Below are 12,947 nucleotides of genomic sequence, written 5' to 3' on the forward strand. Positions count from 1 at the left end.
CGGCCCCGGACTGCCCACCCCGTCCCGCCCAGGCGCGGCCTCGTCAGGCCCCCCGCCGCCCCGCGCGGTCCCCGCAGCTCCCTCGGCGTCCCGGCCCGCCTCTCCCGCGCGCGAACCCGGGGCCCTCGCCCTCCGGCTCAGCCACTCACCCGGCCGGCGGATCCCGGCTCCGGGGAAGGGGCGTCTACACCGCCGGCCGCAGGCCACCGCCTCCGCCGCCGCCGCCGCGCCCGCTGTAGGTCCCTACTCGGGGGGGCGGAGTCGGGCCGGCGCCGCGCGTGCGCAGTGTGGCGCGGAGGCTCGGCTGCGGCGCGGCCGGCGCCGGTAGTCCGCAAGGCTGCGCCTGCTCCCGCCGGGTTTCCGCGCCCCCGGGAGCCCGAGACGCATCTCGGGCCGGCTGCTGGGCTCCGAGCTCGATCCAACTCGTCCACACCCACTGCATGCAGTGGCCCTGCTCTGGCTGGGTGCCCGCAAGCTCAGGAGTCTCCTGCAAAAGGGGAACCGATCTCCTTCCATTGTCTCCCGGGAGGACCGTTCGTGAGCGCCAGCTGTGTGCCAGTGCTGGGTACAAGCCTAGGGCGCAGTAGCTCCCTGCCCGCGTGGAGGTTGAAGTCCAGCAGCGAGTGAGGGAAGGAGCTCAGCTCTTCAGCCTCCAAATTCTTCCTCTTTTGAAAGCAGCAGTGAATGACATGGCCTTGAGTCGGGTTCGAATCCCGACTCTCCCGGACTCTTTTTTTTTTTGCATTTTAGCTTCAAGACCTTGGGCAAAGAAGTCCCCTGATCGCCTGACCTCTCTGAGGCTCGGAGTTGCTTGCCATTTCTAAAGGTGGGGAAGACCATACTTGAAGCCCAGAGCCTCATCTATCTCACGTAGGTGGTTGTTGAGGAGCAGGCGAAACAATGATTGTTGGGAGAGTCTGGAGATGGTGTGATCTCATTTAATGCCAGTGTTTTTTCCTGCTACTTGGACTCCAATACCATTTTCTGGGAACCTCACTGCACTCCCAACACACGCGCGCTTTTGACCTTCCGGAAAGAAAGTGTACCTAGAATAGACCCCTCTCTGAGTAGAGAAGGGGGCCAGTCCCAATAATCAGTGACTCAGATGCTGCTCCCTACAAAATTAAAGTGCTCCCTAGGAACGGCAGACTATGGTAGGGAGCAGCGTCACCGGACGCGCAGTCTCTCCAGGAATAACAGCTGAAATTTTATTTCAAATCTCCGGAAGGAGCACGGCTAGTTTCCAACACCTTCCTGTTGGAGGCCAGAGGTCAGGGTGCGTGGACATTGGCCAGAAGCAGGGAGGAGATGCAGAGCTGAGGGCAGGTCTTCAACACGGAGAAGTGGAGTTCAGGAAGACAGTGTCAGCCACAGGGCCAGCAGGGAGGCAGAAATGCCCACCACTGAAATAGGAAGAGCTGGGGAGAGAGAATGTCAACCCAGAGACCGACCACCAGCAGCAATTTCTTTCTCCTGCTCTTTGCTGCAAGGCCCGACCTTCATTCCTCATAAGGGAGCCTCCGAGTCCTCTTATCTCCTACGGCTCAGAAAATCTAGTGCACCTATTCTCAGAAAAACCCATTTAGGTACAAAGAGTTCCATCTCCCTCAAAAGTGGGGTGGGCTTGGGAAGGACACTGAGAATCTAAACTGGGCCCTGCCTAGAAATCTGTAGTGGCAGAAGCAGCTAAATCAGGATAAACTGTTAATTCTAAGTATTGGAGAATCAGAAGTCTAAGCATTTGAGTATTTTTCCTAAAATGTAGCTGAATCGTTGCCTCTCCTTGTGACTTCCACTCATGCATTGCAATTCTTCCCTCTTGAGTCACACAGAATTAATGAAAGAGCACCTCTGTCTTTCCTGGCAATTTTTCTGGAGTTCGATAGAGCCGGTTATAAATCCCAGCTCAGGCACGAAGAAGCTGTGAGCCTGCTCCCTAACCTGTCTGAACCTCAGCTTCTCATGTAAAATTCAGCAAACAATAGGACCTAGCTCACAGGTCACAACTGTCTACATTAAACAAGAGAAAGCAGGTCAAGGCTTAGTGCAGTCCCCGACAGATTTACATTTCTCAGAAGCCCACATTCAGTTAGATAAAATGCTTTGTGGAGGGTCTGGAAGTGGGGGTGTTTCCAGCTTGGAAAAGGGCCAAGAAGGAATAGAGACCACTCCCATTGAAACCCTTAAAGTTGACCTATTGTGGCCTCTTTAAGCAGGGAGAGTTCACCTGGACCTTCAACCAGGGCACGTGTCCAACATTTACGGCTGCCCTTGTGTCTTCTTCCCCATCCTGATTAGTTTGCCTAAATCCTTTTTCAGTGTTCCATTGATCATCTCTGTTATAGGTTGAATTATGTCCCTACAAAAGATATGTTAAAGTCCTAATCCCCAGTGAATGTAAATGCAAATTCACACCTGTGGATGTGACCTTATCTGGAAATAGGGTCTTTGCAGACATAGTTAAAATGGGGACATTAGGTGGGCCCTAATCCACTGTGATTGGTGTCCTTAAAAAAGAAGAAATTCAGAGAGGCGAATGCCATGTGAAGACACAGAGAAACACAGGGAGAAAAGGCCATGCAAAGACAAGGCTAATGTGGGGTTATGTTGCCACAAGCAAAGGAACACCTGGGGCTGTCAGAAATTGGGAAAGGCAAGAATCTCTCCCTATAGCGTTCCCAGGGAGCATGACCCAGGTGACACCTTGATTTTTACACTTCTAGCCCCCAGAACTGTGAGACAATAAATTTCTGTTTGTTACAGCAGCCCTAAGAAACTAACACACGCTGCTGGATATGATTGCCTAATGAATAGGAGAGAGGCGGGAAGACGTGTGAACCAAACTAGTCGTTGAGTATAAGGGTTGGGAGATGTCCATTCATTTACTTGTTCATTCAACAAACATTTACTGAGTACCTATTTAGTGCAGACACAAGCAAGCTAGGTGCTGAGGATAGAGTACTCGAGGAACAAAATCAGGCTCCTTCAGGGAGCATTCTTGTTGCTGGGGGTGGTGGACCTCAGGCAATTAATGGAATATATATAATTAACATTAGGGAGGGCTAGAGGTCAGAGAGGAAAAACTGGGTAGTGGGGTGTGGAAGGGAGTGCAAAGCAAGAGAAAGGATGATAAAAAAGGCTCAGTGAAGGGGACTTTGAAGATGAGCTCTAAGCCATGAGTAGGATTCAGCATGGGAAGGTGGAAGAGAGTTTCACACAAAGAGCATGTGCAAAGACCCTGAGATGTGCAGAGTTGCACACGTTTGAAGGAGAGAAGGAAGGGCTGCAGCTCTAGATCATCCTGGGCACTTAACACATTGTGATCGTAGGGAGTCACTTATGGCGATTCTGCCAGTGAGGACCCTGTGGCTCGCGGAGGAAGGGACTTGACCTCAGTGTGTCTCAGAAAAGGGCCAGGTCTCTAACAACCAGGTCTGGATCTTTGGGCTAGTTGCTGGAGTGGGGGGGAGCGGACGGAGGCGGGCAAAGACATGTAAATCTCAGGCATTTCAAGACTGCATAAACAGGAGACCCTAGGAAGTGGCTTTTTTTGTTTGTTTGTTTGTTAAAAATATTTCAGGAATGTCTAGTCACTTCTTTGAGCTTTTGTTTGCTCACCTGTGAAAGAGGGGGAAAAGGCCTCTTTGTTCAGGTTCCCCAAGGTCGTATAGGACTACCAAAATACTCAAATTCAGTGCTCCTCCCATTCCTGGGACGCAGGGGGTGGAGCCTGCAGAGTCCGAATACCAATCCCGTTACTCTTTGGTACGGGCTGTGTGGCCTTGGGCAAGTTACTGCCGGTCTCTGAGATGCTTTTGCCAACTCAAAAGGGGGCGGAGGAGCGCGCCTGAGACTAGGCTCGGGTTCCGGACACGCTGTGCCACCTGGCGGCGCTGCGTTCTTCCCCAGCACTGCGGGGAGCACCCGCCCTGCTCAGCCGCCTCTGGAGCCCCGCGGGACCGCGCGGTAGGGCCGCCGGAGCCGGGAGCAGCGCACCGGGCATGCGCGGCCGGTAGAGCCACTCGAGGCAGCCTCTACGCCGCCCCGCACTGCCCCCTCCGCCGCGAGCGCGGGGGCTGTAGTACCGCGGGAGGCCTGTGGCGTCGCTGCGCGGCCGGCCCTGCGGGTTCCGCGCTTGTAGAGCTCTACCCAGCGCGGGCAGCTCTGCGCTCACCTGGCGGCTGGCACAGCAACCTGGGCGCCCCCAGCCTGCGGCGCGCCCTCCCCCCGACTCGCTTCTTCGAGATGTGCTGCTTTGCTTTTGTTGCTCCTAGGCCGCGGGAGCGGCGGGGGCTGGACGCTTCCCGCTGGCGAGACTCCCGGCCCAGCCGCGTGCGCTCTCGCAAGCGGCGTTTGCAAAGTTGGTATTTAACCAAAGGCAAATGCCTACCTGGGGATTCAGAAGAGTGGGGTCAAAGGGGCTCCTGATGATTCACAGCCTCCCAGTCTTCACATTTTCTTACACTGACAAGTAAATGTGCGCCCCCGCCTCTGGGCTGTAAGTTCCACCAGCGCACGTGTCCGTGTCACGGCTATTTTGTTCATCGCTGACGCGCCAGGGTTAGCATATGCCAGGCCCGGAACAGACCCGGCTTCCAGGACCAAGCTGGCCTGAGCCGCCAGCGTATCTTGCTTGAACCAGGCGTAGCCAAAGCCTGAATAGGACAGGGCCGTCTCTGAAGAGGTTCCCGAGGGAGGTACAAAAGAGAGTGCAAAAAAAGGAGAGGAGCGTTTAGAACGTTCATCGAAATCGGACACAGCTTCGGCATCCCAGCGCGGGATCCGCGGAACAAGGTAGGGGAGTTCGGGGGGGGGCGGTGTACTCTAACTCAGGTCCCTCGTGGCTCTGGCTGCGTTCTCGCCGCATGCAGTGGACGCCCCCTTGAGAAAGGATGGGGGCGGGGGGAACACCCGGTCCTTTGAGGCAGTTCTAGGCTGCGGTGATAGCCTTCCGCCTCACCTCCCCGCTTCCACTCTTCATCCATGCTGAAGCATCCAGAGTGCTCCTTCCACAAAGCAAATGGGATGGAGTCACTCCCCAGCTGAAGAGTCCTTGCAGGACCCTCCAGTCCTGTACGACCTGACCTCCCACAGCACCCCTTCCTCACTTCTCATTCCTGTGCTCCGCCACGCTGGCTCCCTCTGCAGGGCTGATGCACAGGGCTTCTCTCGTCCCAGGACCCTCTAGCATGTGTTCCTTCTGTCTGGGACGTCTCTCATCTTTCTCCTCTCAACTCAAAAACCCCCTTCTTAGAGGTCTTTCTAACGGTTTAATCTCCCATAGCCATCACCTCCCCGCACTCTAGCACACCCTTGTGTTTATGTTCTTTATAACAAACTGAAATCATTTACTATTTGTTTACTTGGGTCTTCATTCTTCTACACAACGGAATAAGTTATGGGTCTGTCTTGTTCACTTAAGGAGAGGGCCTGGCACTCAACAGACACCTAAGATAATTGAGTGCCTACTATCTTGGTGGGAGTGGCCCGAGCTGAAAGCAGACTTGGAATCCTCAGGTCCAAATATTGACACTTAACTCTTCCTCTACTCGTTCATCTCTAAATTTTCTCATCTGGGAAATGATGGGGATACTATTATCTGAAACTGAGATGAGTTAACTTTGTCGAAGACGGAAAGAGGTGCTCAGCTTGAGAGCCCCTAGGTGATTTAGCTATTGCGTCAGTTTGGATGGGCTAGGTTACATTGTAGCCATAAACAGCCCCCAAATTTCAGTGGTTTAAAAAGACATAGGTTTATTTTTCATTTATGCCACATGTCCACCATAGATTGCCAAGAACTTGGCTCCTTGACATCAGCCAGGCTGACAAAGCAGCCACCAACTGATGTTGCCAAGGCAAAAAGGAGAGCTTGGCTTAATTGAGTACTCTTAAACTTCCAGTCAGAAGCTCTCAGAAGGAAAGACTAAATTTTCAAGTCTTACTTGTAGCCAGGTGTGATCATGTCACTGGGTTTCTAGTCCATGGGAAGTAAACAGACCTAGAGTATGCATAACATCCAGAAGTGTTCTCAAAGAAGGGGCATGCAATTCTTTGCCCCTTATTCCCTCTGCTGGCTTAAATAAAGAGATGAAGAAGTAACAACTGAGGCTTGCACAGCCACTGCGGATTAGGTAATGAGTATAACTTGCTAAGGATAGTAGAGCAACAAGGTAGAATGCACCTGGGTCCCTGATAATCACAGAGCTGCCATACCTGCCATCTACTGCCGAACCCCTGACTTAATTTAATTTAATTTTTAAAAAAATTTTTCTTTTTAGATATTGTTTATTTGAGAGAGAGACAGAGATAGTGAGAGAGAGCACAGGTGGGGAGGAGAGGGAGAAGCAGGCTCCCCACAGAGCAAGGAGCCCGATGTAGGGCTCAATCCCAGGACCCCGGGATCATGACCTGAGCCGAAGGCAGATGCTTAACTGACTGAGCCACCCAGGCGCCCCCCTGACTTAATTTTAAAAGGGAAATAAACTGCTGTTTTGGATTTGCTGTCACTCACAGAAAAACCTCATAGGAACCAATCCATTGTTTGGGGCAGTAAAGGATGGGAATGGGCAAAGCATGAGCCAACATGATATGAAAAATAAACAGTATGTGTTGGATGATCTACAAAGTCAAATCAGCAGCAGCAACAGCTCAGAGTGAGAAGTCTGCAGAAGAAATACAAGTAGTCTCCATCCCAACCCCCTTAAAAGCCCCTAGATATAAAGTGAGGGCCACTGAATCTCCTACTGTAAGTGGGAGGCTCTCGCTATTTTTATTGGGAATCTCAGAGTGAAGGGTGATGTGTCTCCTCTTCTTTCTTTAAATAGACTTCTTTGAGAGCTCTGTGTGCCTATCATGGTTCCTGAAGGTTAGATGTGTGTATATTCAGAATCAGATACTCAGCTGGCATGTCATTCTCCCCAGCAGGATGGCCATCAGTTTCAAGATTCCTCAAGTAATTAAAAATAATAAGAAGAGAAAATTATATCCTGTATCATAATATCCAATTTGGCTTTACATTTATTGGAAATAAAGACCCTTCCTACACTGGGGTTGTATTATTTGCAGACAAGTGCTTGCAAATGCCTGTCTGAAAATCTTCCTTATCATTTATAAATAAAAATGTGAAAGTTATAGGTAGCTGGTCATGAAAACTGTATTTCCAGTGATGCAGAATGTACATTGCATTGTCATCTATATTTTGAACAAATTTTATTCTCGAACCAAAACATGATACTTGATTTTTAGAACATAATAAACTACTCTCCTTTTAATTCTGTAGGATGGATTTCTAGAATTAGAATTGCTGAGTAGAAAGATATATATACATATCTTTATAGATATGTATATACATCTTTTTTAACAGAGCTTGACAAGTTAATTTCCTACACCCTGCAGTGATTTCAATGCCCATTGTTAGTAAATTGTTACTAACCTCCTGCTTGGCTTTGGATCCCCTCAGTGCCCTACTAGGACTGAGTGTAACATTCTTCTGAACTTTTTGCCACCTGTTAGGTGAAAAACATGTTAACTCATTGTTACTTTAATTGGCATTTCCCTGATAATTGTGAAGTTGAGCTCCTTTTCATTTGCCTATGAGCATCAGGATTTCCCCCTTCTCTCAAATGGCTATTTTTATCCTTTGATTATTTTTCAACTGGACTATTTGCCCTTATATTACCAATTTATGGGAGTTACTGAAGTAGCATAATATAAGAATCTTTTATCTGACATACGTGCTTCAAAGATTTTTCCCAGTCTATTCTTTCTGACTTTGCTTATTGTCTTTTTGTCATATTTTAAATACTTAAATAGTCAAATGTTTCGTTTTCCTTTTTTTTTTTGACTGTCCTGTCTTGCTTAAGAAATCCCCCAGACACACAGTGCCACAAATTCCAAGAGCATACCCATATTTTTATAGATTTTTTCCTACATAGTTATTGCTATATATATTTTTATCTTTAAAGATTTCATTCTCCTGAAAATTATTTTTTTCTGTAGATAAAAGGAAGAATCTGCCTTTTCCTCCCCGTTTGACAGGCAGTTTTGGATGCAGCAATCTGTATTTAAAGGAACCACCCTTCTCCTTGTGTAGTACCACCTTGGCCACACCTTAGGGTTTCTACTTGTGAATTTCTAGTATGTTTCAATCAGGGTGCCTTTCTGTTAAAGAAAAAAAAACTCTGGTAAGGCAAGATTGCCTCCTTACCTCTTCTCCTCTATGTATTTTTTCTTTTCATTAGGGTTTTCTTAGGTATCCTTTGACATTTGTCCTCCACGTGAGATAATAAGGGTTTTGTTGGTTGTTGTTTGTTTTCACCTTGTATGCTGGTCCTAAGGGGTATGGAATTGGACTGGTTTGATCAACCGTCCTCTTTGGTGACCGGCTTGCCCTTCCCATATGCCCAGAAAGTGACCACTGGGGTACTTGTATGCTGCGGGGGTCCAGGCAGAGGAAGCTGCTGGGGCTGGGGTGTGTGTGGGGGGGTGTAGGGTGAAACTGCCGCTGGTGTTCTGGTCTCAAATGGGTCCTTTTTACTCTGAAGGGTGCCTCGTAAGTCACACAAAAGCCCCGCATTAGAAGTGGGCCTCCGGAGGGGGGGCAGAACTGCCGGGGAGTGGAGGGCCTGCCCTAGTTAAAGCTGCGCCCCACCCCCTGCCAACCATGTGCTCACCTACTGCTCTGCTATTCCTCAGAAAACACCTTGTTTGCAGCACCAGGCTGGCGGGGCCTCAGACCCCCTGCACTGAATCCAGCTCCACCTTTGGCTTTCTGAGCACCTCTCTTCCTGGATCTCTGCACTTTCAAAATAGGTGACCACTTCTCTGTGACACAGCTGCCTCTCAGCCTGGGACAGCAGTGTCACCTGCTTGCGGGACGGTGGTCTCCTAATTGCTTTCCTTGCTCCTGCCCCCACCGGCCTTCACTGTTCTCTGCTCCGCAGCCAGAGTGATCCTTTTAAACTGAAGTCTTGGGTAGGGTCTTAGTCTGGCCAGAGTGCTCCCACCCCATTCAGAGTCAAAGCCGGTCTTCCCAAGGGCAGCAGGGTTCCACATGATCAGCTCCTATCACCTTTCTGACCTCGCTCCAGTTACTCTGCCTCTCAGTCGTTTGTTCATTCATTCATTCATTCATTCGTTCATCAAATATAGATTGAGTGCCGACTTCTGTGCCACGCACTGTTATAGACGCTTGGGACACTCAGTGGACAAATGTGTGTGAGAGAGGAGGGACTAGTCTCTTGACTGTTCCATGAACTTGGGGGCACGTGGGTGCCTCAGACCCGAACACTAGCTGTGTCCCTGCCCAGACTGCCCTTGCCCCAGAAATCCACTTGCCTTATGTCTTCACCTTCTTCATGTTTCTCTTCAAATGTCACCTCCTAGCAAAGCCTCCCTTGAATGCCCTATTTAGGATTGCCGTGCATCTGGCACTTACTGTCTCCTCTGCCCTATTCATTTCTTTGTGACTTTTAATTTCCTCTAACAGACGTTGAATTTTATAATGTCTAGACTTTATAATTTCTGTCTGTTGTCTCTCTCCCAGCCCTCTCTACAGGGAGAGCTGGAGGAGGGCATGGTTCTCTCCCTGCTGTCATCTGAGTGGCTACAACAGTGCCTGGCACAGAATGGAACTCCGGAAATATTTTCTGGATAAAAGAAAGGATGAGTGAAAACGAAGAACATTGAGAAGGTTATTGGCCTTTACGTGCTTCCTTTCCATCTTCTAGAAATGAGGGAGTGTAATGGCCACTAACTAACAGGCTCCGTGGAAAGGTCTAACGAAACAATACATTTAGGGGCGCCTGGCTGGTTCAGTCAGTGGAGCATGAGACTCTTGATCTTGGAGTTATGAGTTCAAGCCCTGCATTGGATGTAGAGATTACATAAAAATAAAATCTTTAAAGAAAATGCAATACATCGGGGCACCTGGGCGGCTCAGTCAGTTAAGCAGCCGACTCTTGATTTCAGCTCAGGTCAAGGTCTCAGTGTGGTGGGCCCTCGAGCCCTGCATCAGGCTCCGAACTCAGCAAGGAGTCTGCTTGGGCTTCTCTCTCCCTCTCCCTTGGCCCCCCCCCCCCATAAATAAATAAATCTTAAAAAAAACAAACAAAAAACCAAAAACCATACATCTGAAGTGCTGACAACAGTACTTGGCACACATTAGAGTTCTTGAAATGTAGTTGGTTTTTTTTTTTTAATGTAGTTTCTTACTGTTGTTTGTGGTCCCAGTCCCAGTTCCACGTCATGTATGTAATGTGCACACATGCAGCTCAGGAGTCATACTTTTTATCTCTCATATGTACCCATGACCAACACGTGGTATTGTTTTATGTGCTCTCAAAATTTACTGCCGCAGTATTATGCATGTGTTTTTGAGGCCCATTTATGTTGCTCTACATAATCTAGCTCTTTCTTCTTAATGGCTGTGCGGTTCTCCACCCAGGGAACACAACGTCTCAGTGGTACAGGCAATACTAGAGGGAACACCTTGGCTCAGGTTCTTTTTGTGCACATCTCATCCCGAACCTGCAAGAATTTCTCAAGGAAGTATCAAAACGGTGGGGTTGCTGGGTTTGCTGGCTGTTCTCCATTTGTTCTCTCCCCTCCATTCTCCACCCTTACTGGACTGCTCCAGCCTGGGAGACTGTTCCCTGGAGACTGCACCGTCCACTGCCTTCCCGTTGGGTTTGGCCAGTGGAGGCCCGGGAGACTAGAGGGCAGGAAGGAGGGCTCTGGGTACTTTTCCCTGAACTCCCTCTTTGTTCCAGTGCTTTGTGTCTGGCATCACGTCTGTCCTTCCATCTGTCCTTCCTTCCCCTGTTCCAGGTTTGCAACCTGGGCTCTGTGTCCTCTCTTTGTCCAGTGAGCCTTGAGCAAGGTGACAGGTTCCGACCATTGCAGGTTTCTGGGTCCCTCACCATCCGCTGTCTCTTTCACCCTGCCTGTTCCTCCCTCATAGAGAGCTCTTCATTGGAACATTTGGGATAAACTGTTTTCTACCAGGACCAGATAGACACATTGGCTTCATAGGACATGCTCATTATTTACTGATTTATTTATTTGAGAGAGAGCTTGAATGCATGAGTGGGGGAGGGGCAGAGGGACAAGCAGACTCCCCACTGAGTGGGGAGCTGGACACGGGGCTCAATCCCAGGACCCTGAGATCATGGACTGAGTGTAAGTCAGACACTTAATGGACTGAGCCACCCAGGCACCCCAGGACATGCTCATTTTTAGAACTTAATTTTTGCTTTAACACACACACCCTACTCCCTTGTTTTGGGAAGTCAAATAGCACAAAAAAGTTCATGATGGAGAACAGAAGTCACCTGCCTTCTTTCCCATCTCCTTGCTCTATTTAGACTCTCCAGACGCAGCCATATTCAACTGTTTTCATGTCTCTGAGGGCTCAAGATGTGGAACATCTTTTCATATATTTGTTGACCATTTTTATATCTTATTTTGTGAAGTGATTTTTTTAGGTCTTTTATAAATTGATCTGTAGTTCTTTATATCTTCTAGATATGAAATATATCTCAAATGTATGTAGAATATTTTCTCCCAACCTGGGGCTTGCCTCTGACTTTCCTAATAGTCTCTTTTGAAGAACAGAAAGTTTAAATTTTGATGAAATGAAGCTTATTATTTTTGTGGTGAAATCTAATTTATTAAGTTTTTTCCTTTATGGTTGTTTGCTTTGGGTGTCATAACAAATTGCCTACCCAAGGTTGAAAGTATACTCTTGTTCTCTTCTAGCAGTTTTATAATTTTAGGTCTTGCATTTGTATCTATGACCCATTTCTGAATTTTTGTTTTGTTTTATATGGTGTGAAATTGAGTTCATTTTTTTTGTCCATAGGATATCCAGTTTTTCCAGCAACATTTATGGAAAAAACTATCCTTTCTCCACTGAATCTCTTTGATGTTTTTGCCAAAAATCAATTGGTGATACCTGTGTGAGACTATTTCTGGATGCTAGACTCAGTTCATTGATGTATTTATTCATCTTCATACAAACTTTGTTCTTCATTTTTCAAGATTATTTTGGCTAGATTTACCTCCTTTGCAATTTCATAATCACCTCTTCAAGTTCTACAAAAGTCTGCTAGGATTTTTAGATAAATGTGGAGAGAAGTGACATGTTAACGATATAGTGTTTCATTCAGTTCACGAATAAGGCGCTTCTCCATTTATTGAGGTCTCCTTTAACTTTTCTCAGCAATGCTTCTAGCTTTTGGTTGAAAGATATTGTACATTTTTTAATCCAGTTTATTCCTAACTATATTAATGATATTCAGAATGGAATTGAAAATTGTTTTCCAAATGATAATTTCTAAGATACAGAAATATGATTATTTTTTGTATATTAACTTTCTATTCTATGACTTTGCTAAACTTACTAGTTTAATCATTTATTTTATAGATTTCTTATGGTCTTTTAAAGTACATCTTTGAATAAAGACAGTTTTAGCTTCTCTTTTCTTATATTTATGCCTTCTCTTTCTTATTTTTCTTGCCTTACTGCACTAGCTAGAACCTCTAGCACAATGATGAATCAAACATCTTTGCCTATTCCTGATTTTAGGGTGAACATATTTGTGATAAAACAAGGATCAGATTATCAAAGCAGACTCACCCAAATCAGAGATGTGAAAGCAGTCAAATTATACAGATGAGGCAGGAACAGGTTCAGAACCATTGACAGAGCTCTTCAAGTCCATTATTGTGACATCAGATACACTCTGTTGCCTTTTATAAATGATGAGTGCAGTTCACATTATTTACACATAAGTGAGCCATTTAAGTCATGAATGCATCTCTGCTTTATACTTCCATAGTTATATAACATTTTCCAGGGAGCAATGCTCCATAAATCCGTAGGCTCCAGGTTTGTTTACTATAAGCAAGCCTGTCCATCCTTCAGAATGTACTCCATAATATGTAAT

At 47.3% G+C, this 12,947-nt stretch overlaps 1 protein-coding gene and 1 long non-coding RNA gene across 5 annotated transcripts in view; both read right to left on the bottom strand.

Moving 5' to 3' along the window:
- Positions 1-4,409, bottom strand: part of ZNF518B (zinc finger protein 518B) — a 21,198-nt gene extending 16,789 nt beyond the window's left edge. For 2 of the 4 annotated variants that reach the window (XM_073891425.1, XM_073891424.1), the window contains exon 1: positions 150-244. The gene's annotated coding sequence lies outside the window, so the exon portion shown is untranslated. Of the gene's footprint in view, positions 1-149; positions 262-4,390 lie in introns of those variants that run through there. The other 2 variants (XM_073891426.1, XM_025887400.2) reach the window with 2 other exon arrangements.
- Positions 4,410-6,757: 2,348 nt separating this feature from the next.
- On the bottom strand, positions 6,758-12,707 carry LOC112835548 (uncharacterized). The gene is made up of 4 exons (XR_003211249.2): positions 12,638-12,707; positions 8,207-8,331; positions 7,433-7,505; positions 6,758-6,947 (listed from the first exon to the last, which is right to left on the bottom strand). It is a non-coding gene; the product is annotated as an uncharacterized lncRNA (long non-coding RNA).
- Between the last annotated feature and the right edge of the window lie 240 nt (positions 12,708-12,947).

Source organism: Callorhinus ursinus, unplaced genomic scaffold, assembly GCF_003265705.2.
Source record: "Callorhinus ursinus isolate GAN/ISIS: 27379988/994484 unplaced genomic scaffold, GSC_fseal_2.0 scaffold4, whole genome shotgun sequence".
Lineage (NCBI taxonomy): Eukaryota > Metazoa > Chordata > Mammalia > Carnivora > Otariidae > Callorhinus > Callorhinus ursinus.